The sequence below is a fragment of the Sorex araneus genome, chromosome X, assembly GCF_027595985.1.
Source record: "Sorex araneus isolate mSorAra2 chromosome X, mSorAra2.pri, whole genome shotgun sequence".
In the NCBI taxonomy this organism is placed as follows: Eukaryota; Metazoa; Chordata; class Mammalia; order Eulipotyphla; family Soricidae; genus Sorex; species Sorex araneus.
The window spans coordinates 16,462,462-16,472,645 of NC_073313.1; the positions used below are offsets into that span (position 1 = coordinate 16,462,462).

The 10,184-nt window shown below is 45.5% G+C and overlaps 1 pseudogene; it reads right to left on the reverse strand.

Annotated features, from left to right (window-relative positions):
* Window positions 1–9,300: 9,300 nt before the first annotated feature.
* On the reverse strand, window positions 9,301–9,799 carry LOC129399642 (28S ribosomal protein S24, mitochondrial-like; annotated as a pseudogene).
* Window positions 9,800–10,184: the final 385 nt, after the last annotated feature.

Here is a 10,184-nt window from a genome sequence, read left to right on the forward strand (position 1 = left end):
CCAGGTGCGATTGTTCTACTGTACCCCTGCCCCCCTCCACTCCCAGGATGACCCTGTTCAGGATAAAATAGCCAGATCTGAATCATCATCCCATTTATTTAGGGGGATTTGTTTTGGATTTTTTTGGTTGCTTGGGTTTTGCTTTCTATTTTCGGACCATATCCAGGGATGCTCAGGCGTTACTCCTGGTTTTGTGTTCAAGAATTACTCTTGACAGTGCTTGAGGAATGTCAGGGATCGAACCAGGGTTGGTTGTATGCAAGGCAAACACTCTACCTTCTGCACTAATGCTCCAGCCCTCAGAACTCCATTTCTTTCGAACAACTGACAGTGGGACATAAAAGAGCTAGCATAAAAGGGAAATTCCTTATAGAGGAAAGCTTCCCCTTTAGTTTGAATCCCCAAGAAAAGGGCTAGATAATAAAAGTTTACTTCAGTAGGAAGCAGCCAGCATACCCCAACTTCATAGACATGGGAAGAAGAGATGACAGTGGGGAATGAAACTGAGCCAGATGTCAACATAGACAAAGACAACTGACCTTGGCCCAAACCTAAGGACAAAAACAGCTTACCCTCAAACACAGAACGTCCTGACCCTGCACCAGATTATCTTCACTAGGGCACCTCAGAAGGGGGCAGGTTTAATTTCCCTCCCTGCCCCAAGCAGCACCCCGGCAGCCAAAAACCTCTAGTACCCAACTGCAACCGTGCTCAAGGCCACTCTCCATAAGCGCAGATGAGCCTCACCTATGAGGATACCTGTAGAAAATCCCAGGTATGCGGGACCCTTGACTGAGATCTCTAAGCCTGCTCGAATGGGACTGAGCCTCCTCCTCCCAACTCCCCAGTTTTCCAGTAGCTTGGCAGTCACACCCACAAACTGCCTCAGCGCCATATAATCTCATCAGCGGCTAAGACCCAGAGACTATGAAATAAAGCTCCCAGAAGAGAGCACGAAGAACATCCTGGAGCATTTGTGGCCTCACGGCCTCTTACACTCTAACCCACCAATGTACCAAAAGTAGCACACACTTGTTTGGTTTTAATATGCATGCTTGTATTCTCTTATATAAGGACTTAGATGGCTCCAGGGTGAAATACAACAATCTTCACACACTTTCCTCTTATGGTGGTGGAATAGGTGTTTGAGCATTATTTGTAATGAACTATTATGAACAACTTTATAAAAAATTAAAGTTTAAATTTAAAAAAAAGACAGGGGGCTGGAGCAATAGCACAGCGAGTAGGGCGTTTGCCTTGCGCGCAGCCTACCCAGGTCCGATTCCCAGCATCCCATATGGTCCCCTGAGCACCACCAGGAGTAATTCCTGAGTGCATGAGCCAGGAGTAACCCCTGTGCATCACTGGGTGCGAACAAAAAGCAAAAAAAAAAACACACACAGCTTATTCTCGGGCTACGCTCTCGATCCCTCCAAAGCCTCACCCTCACCCTCACTATATTGAGACCTGTTTGTAAAAAGGAGTTTGACTCTGGGGCTGGAGGGACAGCACAGCGGGTAGGGTGTTTACCTTGCACAAGGCAGACCAGGGTTCGATTCCCAGCATCTCATATGGTTCCCTGAGCACTGCCAGGGGTAATTCCTGAGTGCAAAGCCAGGAGTATCCCCTGTGCATCGCTGGGTGTGACCCAAGAAGCAGGAAAAAAAGGAGTTTGCCTCTGGGGAATATCTCATAAGGGAATTTTCATTGTACATTCTGGTGTCCACCTCTCGGTTGAGCCTCTCTTCCCCATTTTCCTTAGAGTAACGCTCCCTGAGACCATAGCAACAGAAGGCTGCTTTGAGCATGAGAGTCGGCCATCTTCCAACCTGCCATCCCGTTGCCAGTAAAACTTTCTCCACCCACACCGAATCTCTCATTCCATTGATCCCTGGGCAACTGTGGATCTTTGTAGAAGTAATATATACTAGGGGATATAGTAATTGATGCGAACAGGCTTGCTAGTTGGTTAGTTAGAGGAAAGCAAAGTATTTATTGAGGACTATAGAAAAAGACAGGTTTTGGAGATGAGTGGTGTGGGGGTGACAATTAGCCTACATCCCTTCAGAGGCTGAACAAATAAATAAGCCTCAAGCAGACCACTTCAGAGATAAACCAAGGAGAAATCTGTATCTAGAAATTGTCTGAGTGACTCACCCACCTGGCTCTCAGAGCTTTCAAACCCTTAACTGGGACAAAAGTTGGAGAAGGAAAAAGAAGGCCCACGGGGAATGTTCCCACCGCAGGCCAGTAAAACACAGCCATGCAGGTTCGGTTCCGACTTCTCCCTGGAGGGAAGTAAGGGTAGACCCTTACCACGACAGCCCACCCAGAGTGGTTCCTCTTCATAGATCAGCAAATGTTCTTTTCACTGACAACCTCCAATCTGTCCTTAGGGCCCTCCCAGGAAGCCAAGTTTTTGACAAAGACATATTTTAGAGTGGCAAAATATTTTCTCCACTAAAGCAGGGAATGTTTGGAGCACCACCAGGTACCACCCTGAGTATCACCAGGTGTGGCACCCCCCCCGCTGTGTCCCCCAATTCTGGTTTCCCGATGCACATGCACACATGCTCCCAGCTGAGGTCCATCCAAGTGACCTTCTATTTTTCTTCTTTGGTTTTTGGCTTGGGGACCACACCAGGTGGTGCTCTAGGCATATTCCTGGCTCTGTATTCAGGGATCACTGCTGGTGGGCTCAGGGACCATATAGGGTGCTAGGGATCGAACCTGGGTTGGACACATGCAAGTAGGTACTCTACCCACTGTACTATCTTTCCAGCCTCACAGCCCTCTTGTTTCAGCTCTCAAAAAGTGAACAAGTGTTCTTTGCATGATAGACTTAATGTTGTGCAGTTCTGTTTGTTTTTTTTTGAAGTCTCGGGGCTCAAAGCCAGGTCCTCACACACACAAAGCAAATACTCTACTGCTGGGCCACAGTCCTGCATTTTTGTGCTATTTGTTGGTGGTTTCACTATATAAAATGGCCCCAAGAGGGTGAAAGAGATGGCTGAGCAGGTTGGAGGCCTGGGTTCCAGCCCCAGCACAACATGGTCCCCTGAGCACTGTCAAGAGAAATCCCCGAGGTGGCGGAGCGATGGTATAGTGAGTAAAGTGATTGCCTTGCACGCAGTCTACCCAAGTTCAATCCCCAGTGTCCCATACGGTCCCCCAAGCACCTCCAGGAATAATTCTTGAATGCAGAGCTCGGAGTAACCCCTGAGCATCACTAGGTGTAACCCAAAAAGAAAAAAGGAAAAAAAGAGTAATCCCCGACTACTGAGCCATGACTCCAACTAGAAGCCAGAGAGTACAGAGGTTGTGGTATTTGCCTTGCATGTGGCTGACACCAAATACATCTCCAGCACTGCATATCCCCTGATCACCATCAGAAATGATCCATGAGCACAGAGTAAAGAGTGAAAATTGCCAGGTGTGCCCCCCCCCAGAAAAACACCAAACAAAAATCAGAACACAAAAAAATAAAAATTGACTTCATTTCAATGACCAGAAATTATGCAGGAGTCTTATTTTTAATTTTTTTTCATTTATTTTTTTGCTTTTTGGGTCACACCTGGAGATGCTCAGGGGTTACTCCTGCACTCAGGAATTACTCCTGGCGGTGCTTGGGGGACCATATGGGATGCTGAGGATTGAACCCGAGTTGGCCGCATGCAAGCCAAACACCCTACCCTCTGTACTTATGCAGGAGTCTGTTGCAAACACTGACAAGAAGTCTGAAAGTATGTTTGTTGGTGTTTATTGTTTGTTTGGTTTTGGTTTTTTTGCTTTTTGGGTCACACCCAGCAATGCACAGGGGTTACTCCTGGCTCTGCACTCAGGAATTACTCCTGGCGGTGCTCGGGGGACCATATGGGATGCTGGGAATCGAACCAGACTCAGCTGTGTGCAAGGCAAACACCCTAGCTGCTGTGCTATCGCTCCAGCTCCTGTTTGTTGTATTTCCCCCACCCCACCCAAGGAAAAAGTTGTGACCCAGGAATCTGGAGATACAGGCAACAGGAAAGAGGTGCAGGTAATCAAGTCTGATAGCGGGAGACTGAAAGTGGGGGATTTGAGGAGGGAAAAAGAAGTTTCTGGAAGAATCAGTGAGACCCAATTCAACAGAAGGAGTCAGAAAGAACCAGGGGCAGGTTTGTGACAGAAATCTATTTACATATTGGTTCTCAGGTAGCTGGAAACCTCATCTGCCTATTGTCACCCCTGGCCTTGCTGTGCATCGGAACCCTGATCCCCTCAATTATAATATTAGGTCAACACCCTTCTAAACCTCTCTGTTTGAGGGAATAAAAGAAAAGATCAGCTACAGAATATAGTAACCTAATTTGGCGAACAACTCAATATGTTACAAAATAGAATCCACTTTCATTTGTTATTTCTATCCACTCCTATTATGCCCATAAAGACAAAGGTTAGCGTTGGAGGAAAATTATTCATGAGGGAAAATGATCTGGATTTTTCACAAGCCACTGAGGTGACCTATATAGACATATGAAAATCACGGTTTAATCTATGAGATGACTAATCTAAAAAGATGAAAACCTAATCAAATAGCAGTCGCACTCTCTTCAATTTAATTTAACCTTTGCATGGCCTGCTCGATGTTCTCTTAGAATTAATTTCACCCAGTGATTCTCCAGGGAACCGAGATAAATCAAACTTAGAATTAAATATCTGCACGTATGTTTGTAAACATGCAGCATTCATTTGCTTTTCTCTGCTTTCTCCCAATAAAGAATTCTAGGCTTAAAAACTCAAACCTGGGGCTGGAGTGATAGTACAGCAGGTAGGGCGTTTGCTTTGCATGCAGCCAACCTGGGCTCAATTCCTGGCATCCTATATGGTCCCCCAAGCACCGCCAGGAATAATTCCTGAGTGCAGAGCCAGGAGTTACTCCTGAGTATTGCCAGATGTGACCCTTAAAAAGTCACACACATACACACAAAGAAAACTAAAACCTTTAGGGGAGAGGTCTCATTCTAAAAAAACTCAAGAACTAGTGCCCCATCTTGAAGAGCTGCCGACAAAAATTTATGAAAATATGTATGATAAGACCAGGGAGATAGTACAGGGATTAAGACGATTGCTTTGAGTGAAGCCAATCTCAATTCAATTCCTGGTTAAGTCCCCAACACCATATATTGTCCCCCAAGTACTGCCAGGAGTGATCCCCTGAACACAGAGCCAGGAGTAGCTCATGAGTACTACTAGGAATAGTTTTTAAAAAATAATAAAAGTGGCATTTACATTTACGCTGCTCTCATAATTAATACAACTCGTGATGAGTTGTTTTTTTTTAATTTTTTATTAATGAATCACCGTGGGGGTACAGATACAGGTTTATATATTCTCGTGCTTCTGTTTCAGTCATATACAGCTTGAGTATCTATCCCTCCACCAGTGCCCGTTCTCCACTGATGACCCCATCATCCCTCCCACCCCCTCCCACCCCATTCCCCTCCCCACCCGCCTTATTGGCAGAGCATTCCCCTCTGGTCCCTCTCTCCCTTTGGGCGTTGTAGTTAGTAATGGAGGTCTTGGGTGGCCAATGTGTTCGGTCTATAGTCTGCTCCGTGCACGCCTCTCCCATCCCAAACGGATCCTCCCACCATGTTTTTGCTTGGTATTCCCTTCTCTATCTGAGCTGCCCTTTCCCCCAGCATGTGAGGCTGGTCTCCAAGCCATGGAGCAAATCTGGTACTTATTTCTGTTATTCTTGGGTGTTAACAATTATTGATTTTGACTGAAAATTCACTAAAAGTTATGGGGATTTGGCTCAGTAGTAGAACATTTATCTCACCCCGGGGCTGGAGCAATAGCACAGTGGTCCTGAGTGCAGAGCCAGGAGAAACCCCTGTTCATTGCCAGATGTGACCTTAAAAAGAAAAAAAAAGAACATTTATCTCACCTGTGTGAGGCCCTGGTTTCCATCCCTGGCATCACAAAAACAAAAGCAAAAAATTCACCAAAAGTTTAGAATGCAATGATGTTAAAAAATACTAAGAACTGTTTTTTTTCTATGCTTCTTGTGGATGTGCAATTTAGTTCTTTGGGGGAGTGGGCTTTGGGGGCCACACCAGGCAGTGCTCAGGGCTTACTTCCAGCTGCATTCATGAATGCAGGGAACCATATATGGAGCTGGGTTTGAACCAGGGCAGGCTGCATAGAGGGCAAGCGCTTTACCCATTATACTCTCTCCACTTCATTTAATTTCTTTTAAAAATAGTAAAGTATAAGGTACATAATTGTTAGTTGGACAAGTTCCTTTCACCTTTGGGAACAGAAAAAATTCAATAATTTTTGAGCACAACTCAGAATGAAAATAATATCTAATTTATCCAAAGCTTAATGGAATAGCTAAACACAGGGTCAGTGCACGTAGATATTAAAGCGGGGGGAAAAACATACTAAGGGGAGAAAAAATGTACTAAGTAGTTTGAGAATGATTTTAAGGGGTTGGAGTTTGTTTTAGGTTTTCTAATGTACTTGGAACACCTGCTTAAGTTCTGAAAGAGTAATATTGTCAAGAATTGGCATGAGAAGAGGAAAGCAGGCACGATAACACGTGTAGCTGGCAGGTTATGAGCCCAACTTTCAGGAAGGAAATTTTGTGATACATATTAAAGTCATAAGCAGATGTCCTCATTGGCCGACTCTTTCATTTCTTGGAATTTATCTTAAGAAATTTGAGGAAGAATCATCAGGGAGATGCAAATCAAAACAACAATGAGATATCTTATACCACAGAAACTGGCACACATCCAAATGAACAAGAACATGTGTTGGCGCAGATACAGGGAGAAAGAGACTCTCATTCATTGCTGGTGGGAATTCTGACTTGTCCAGCCTTTTTTTTGAAAACAGTATGGACATTTTTCAAAAAATTAGAAATTGAGCTCCCACATAACTCACAAATACCACTTCTGGTAATATACTCTTGGGGCCCAAAAACAAACAGCAGAAACACCATCTGCACTTCTATGTTCATTGCAGCACTATTCACCATAGTCAGAATCTGAGAACAACCTGAGTGATCGAGAACAGACGAATAGATAAAGAAACTGTAATAGATAAATTCCATCTACACAGTGGAATACTACACAGCTGTCCAGAAAAATGAGGTCATGAAATTTGCCTATCAATGGATGGACTTGTAGAGAATCATGCTGAGTAAAATGAGTCAGAAGAAGAGGAATAGATCTATTTGCGGGATTTTTTAAAAAGTATGAAACTAATATCCAAGGCCAGGGAAAACAGATCCGGAGAACTGGTGAATGGTTGGAAATTTTCTCAGGGATGTCTGGGGTAGAAGATCATTAAGATAGAAGAGGGTCATTAGGAGAACATTAATTGGAAATGATCATTCTGGACAAGAAGTGAGTGTTGAAAGTAGGTAAAGGGATACACATGATAACCTTTCAGCATCTGTATTACAAACCGTAATGCCTAAAATGAGAGAGAGAAAGAGAGAGAGAGTGAGAGAGAGAGAGGAGAGGAGTCTGCCATAGTGGCAGGCTGGGGTGGGGGGTGGTTTGTGGCTGGAAGGGAACCTGGGGACACTGGTGCTGGGAAATTACACTGGTGGAAGGATGGGTGTTGGCACATTGTATGACAGAAACGCAATCATGAACAGCTTTATGATGCTCTATCTCATGGTGATTCAATAAAAAACAAAAAAGGAAGAAAAGAAAATTGAGGAATAATGCAATAAAACATAGCACAGCATGGATGCCTCTGCGGTTCAAAGGAACGTGGAAACAAGGAAGATGCCTAACCATGAATTGTTTACATAAATGGGTCTTCTCTCACCTTTGCCCCTTGCAGTTTATTCACAACACAGCAACCACTTCATCTCATTAAAATGCAGAGTCATGGGGCTGGAGTGATAGCACAGCGGGTAGGGTGTTTGCCTTGCACGAGGTCGACCTGGGTTCGATTCCCAGCATCCCATATGGTCCCCCGAGCACCGCAAGGAGTAATTCCTGAGTGCATGAGCAAGGAGTAACCCCTGAGCATCGCCGGGTATGACCCCCAAACAAATGCAGAGTCATGATGGTCAAAGCCCACTGTTGCCCCCTCATCCAGGCCCTCGCACATGCAACATAAGCATCACACTAGTGCCGAATCCCGGCCCCGATCTTTTTTTTTTTTTTTTGCTTTTTGGGTCACAACTGGTGATGGACAGGAGTTACTCCTGGCTTTGTACTCAGGAATTACTCCTGGCAGTGCTTGAGGGACTATATGGGATGCTGGGAATCGAACCCCGGTCGGCTGCGTGCAAGGCAAACGCCCTACCCACTGTGCTATCACTCCAGCCCGCCCGCCCCAGCCCTGATCTTTACCATGACCTAACAGGATGTTTCTCAGCCTTTCTCCAACCATGGCCAGCTGCCAGCCTTGTTTTCTTCCTCTGCCACTCCCCAACCCCATTGTCCCCAGTGAACTTCAATTTTGTGCTATAGTTCCCCGTGTATGAGATTTTTACCTGTGACTCCCTTGGACTATCCTGGGAGCTCCTGATAGACAAACTGTGATGTAGCATGCATTTGCGTGGTAGGAGTTGTCACCTAAGCAGCATTTCCCTGAACAAGTGTACGTGCTGCAAAGGATCCCATGACACAGAACCTTAGACGCAGAAGCCAGACTCCCTTGGGAAAAACATTGCATTTGACATGCAACTTGACAAACATCCTCCCCATCTACCTGTCACCAAAGATTACAAATACTGAATGGAAAGTGGTTTCTCCCAGTCATCAGTAAGAGACCATTCTCTCTCACCTGGATTGCCACAAATCAGTCCCCTCCACTCCTCAACAGCCAGGCCTGGCCCCTCTGAACCGCCCACCTTTCAAAGTCATCTCTTCCTTATTCTTTTTTGTTCCAGAAAGTGGTCATAATTTAGTTTTCTGGTTTAGGCCATACCTGGCAGTGCTCAGAGCTTCCTCCTGCCTCTGAGCTCAGGGATCACTCGTGGCAGGTTCAGGGGAGGTCATATGGGATTCTGGGGATCAAACCCAGGTTGGTTGTGCACCAACAGGTGTCCTACCTGCTGTCCTATGACCCCGGACCCTAAAAACGTTGTCATAATCACCCCACCAATGCCTTCCCATTTCTCTGCAGATGAAGATCCAAGTTCCTGATAGCTCAGGTTGAGCTCATTGAACTTCAATGAAAATGTACTGGGAGCCACATACGTGCTTCGACATTTTTAGCAGCTATATATTTTTTCAAGCTTCCTTCCTTCATTTTGATTTCACTCCTTATTCGCATTTAAATATCCTAGTTATATTTATACACAACCTCGCAGGGTACAGTCTAGAGGTGCAGACGAACAGGACGCTTGTAAAAGTGGAACAGCAGCATTTCACTGTAGCCCACAAGGAAGTAGACCTTGCGCGCAGGCAACTGTCGAAGGACCAGAGCACAGGTTTCCAGCTGGTGGGCTCTACGCTTTAGAACAAGCTGATCAGCCCGGGAGCCTGGGAAGGTGCCCATCATGAACTTTGGAAGGAAAAAGCATCTCCCACAGTCCGCTCTGCTGCGTGTTCCTCCCCATCTAGGGTACCTGTGTGCGCCGACAGCCAGCCCTTGCGGTGGGCGATGTGGTGCAGGGCATGGGCCTTCTCGTACGTCATGGGCTTGTCCCCCTGGCCCACTCGGACTGGGGCTGCCCGGTTCTTGCACGGACCGCAGACGCGTGCAGGGTACGGCTGGCTCGGGGCAGGCTCCCGGACAGCTCCAGAGACACGAGCGCCCAGCCGTGAACCAGTGCCGCCATCTCGGTCGGGAAGGTAGCAGCTATATTTTCTTTTACAAAAGTTTGAAAAGAGAAAGTTCATCTTAATATTATACTATCTTTTAGTCAACATATCCAAAATATCACCATTTCAACAGGGGATCCATAATTCCAATAGCTCTTAAGTATTTGGCTACAAAAAATGAATTCGTTATGACATGTCAACTAACCCTATTAGAACCATTTCACAATCGTTTCCTACCTTCCTTCATGCCTTAAACTTAAACAATGCTATTTATCCACTGTATCTCAAACAAGCAGGGAGACTCCAAAATTATTGCGCTCTTAAAAGAGCTGACTCTAGAGAGTCAGGTTTTCTTTTCTTTTCTTGCCTTTTTTTTTGGTTGTTGTTTTTTGCTTTTTGGGT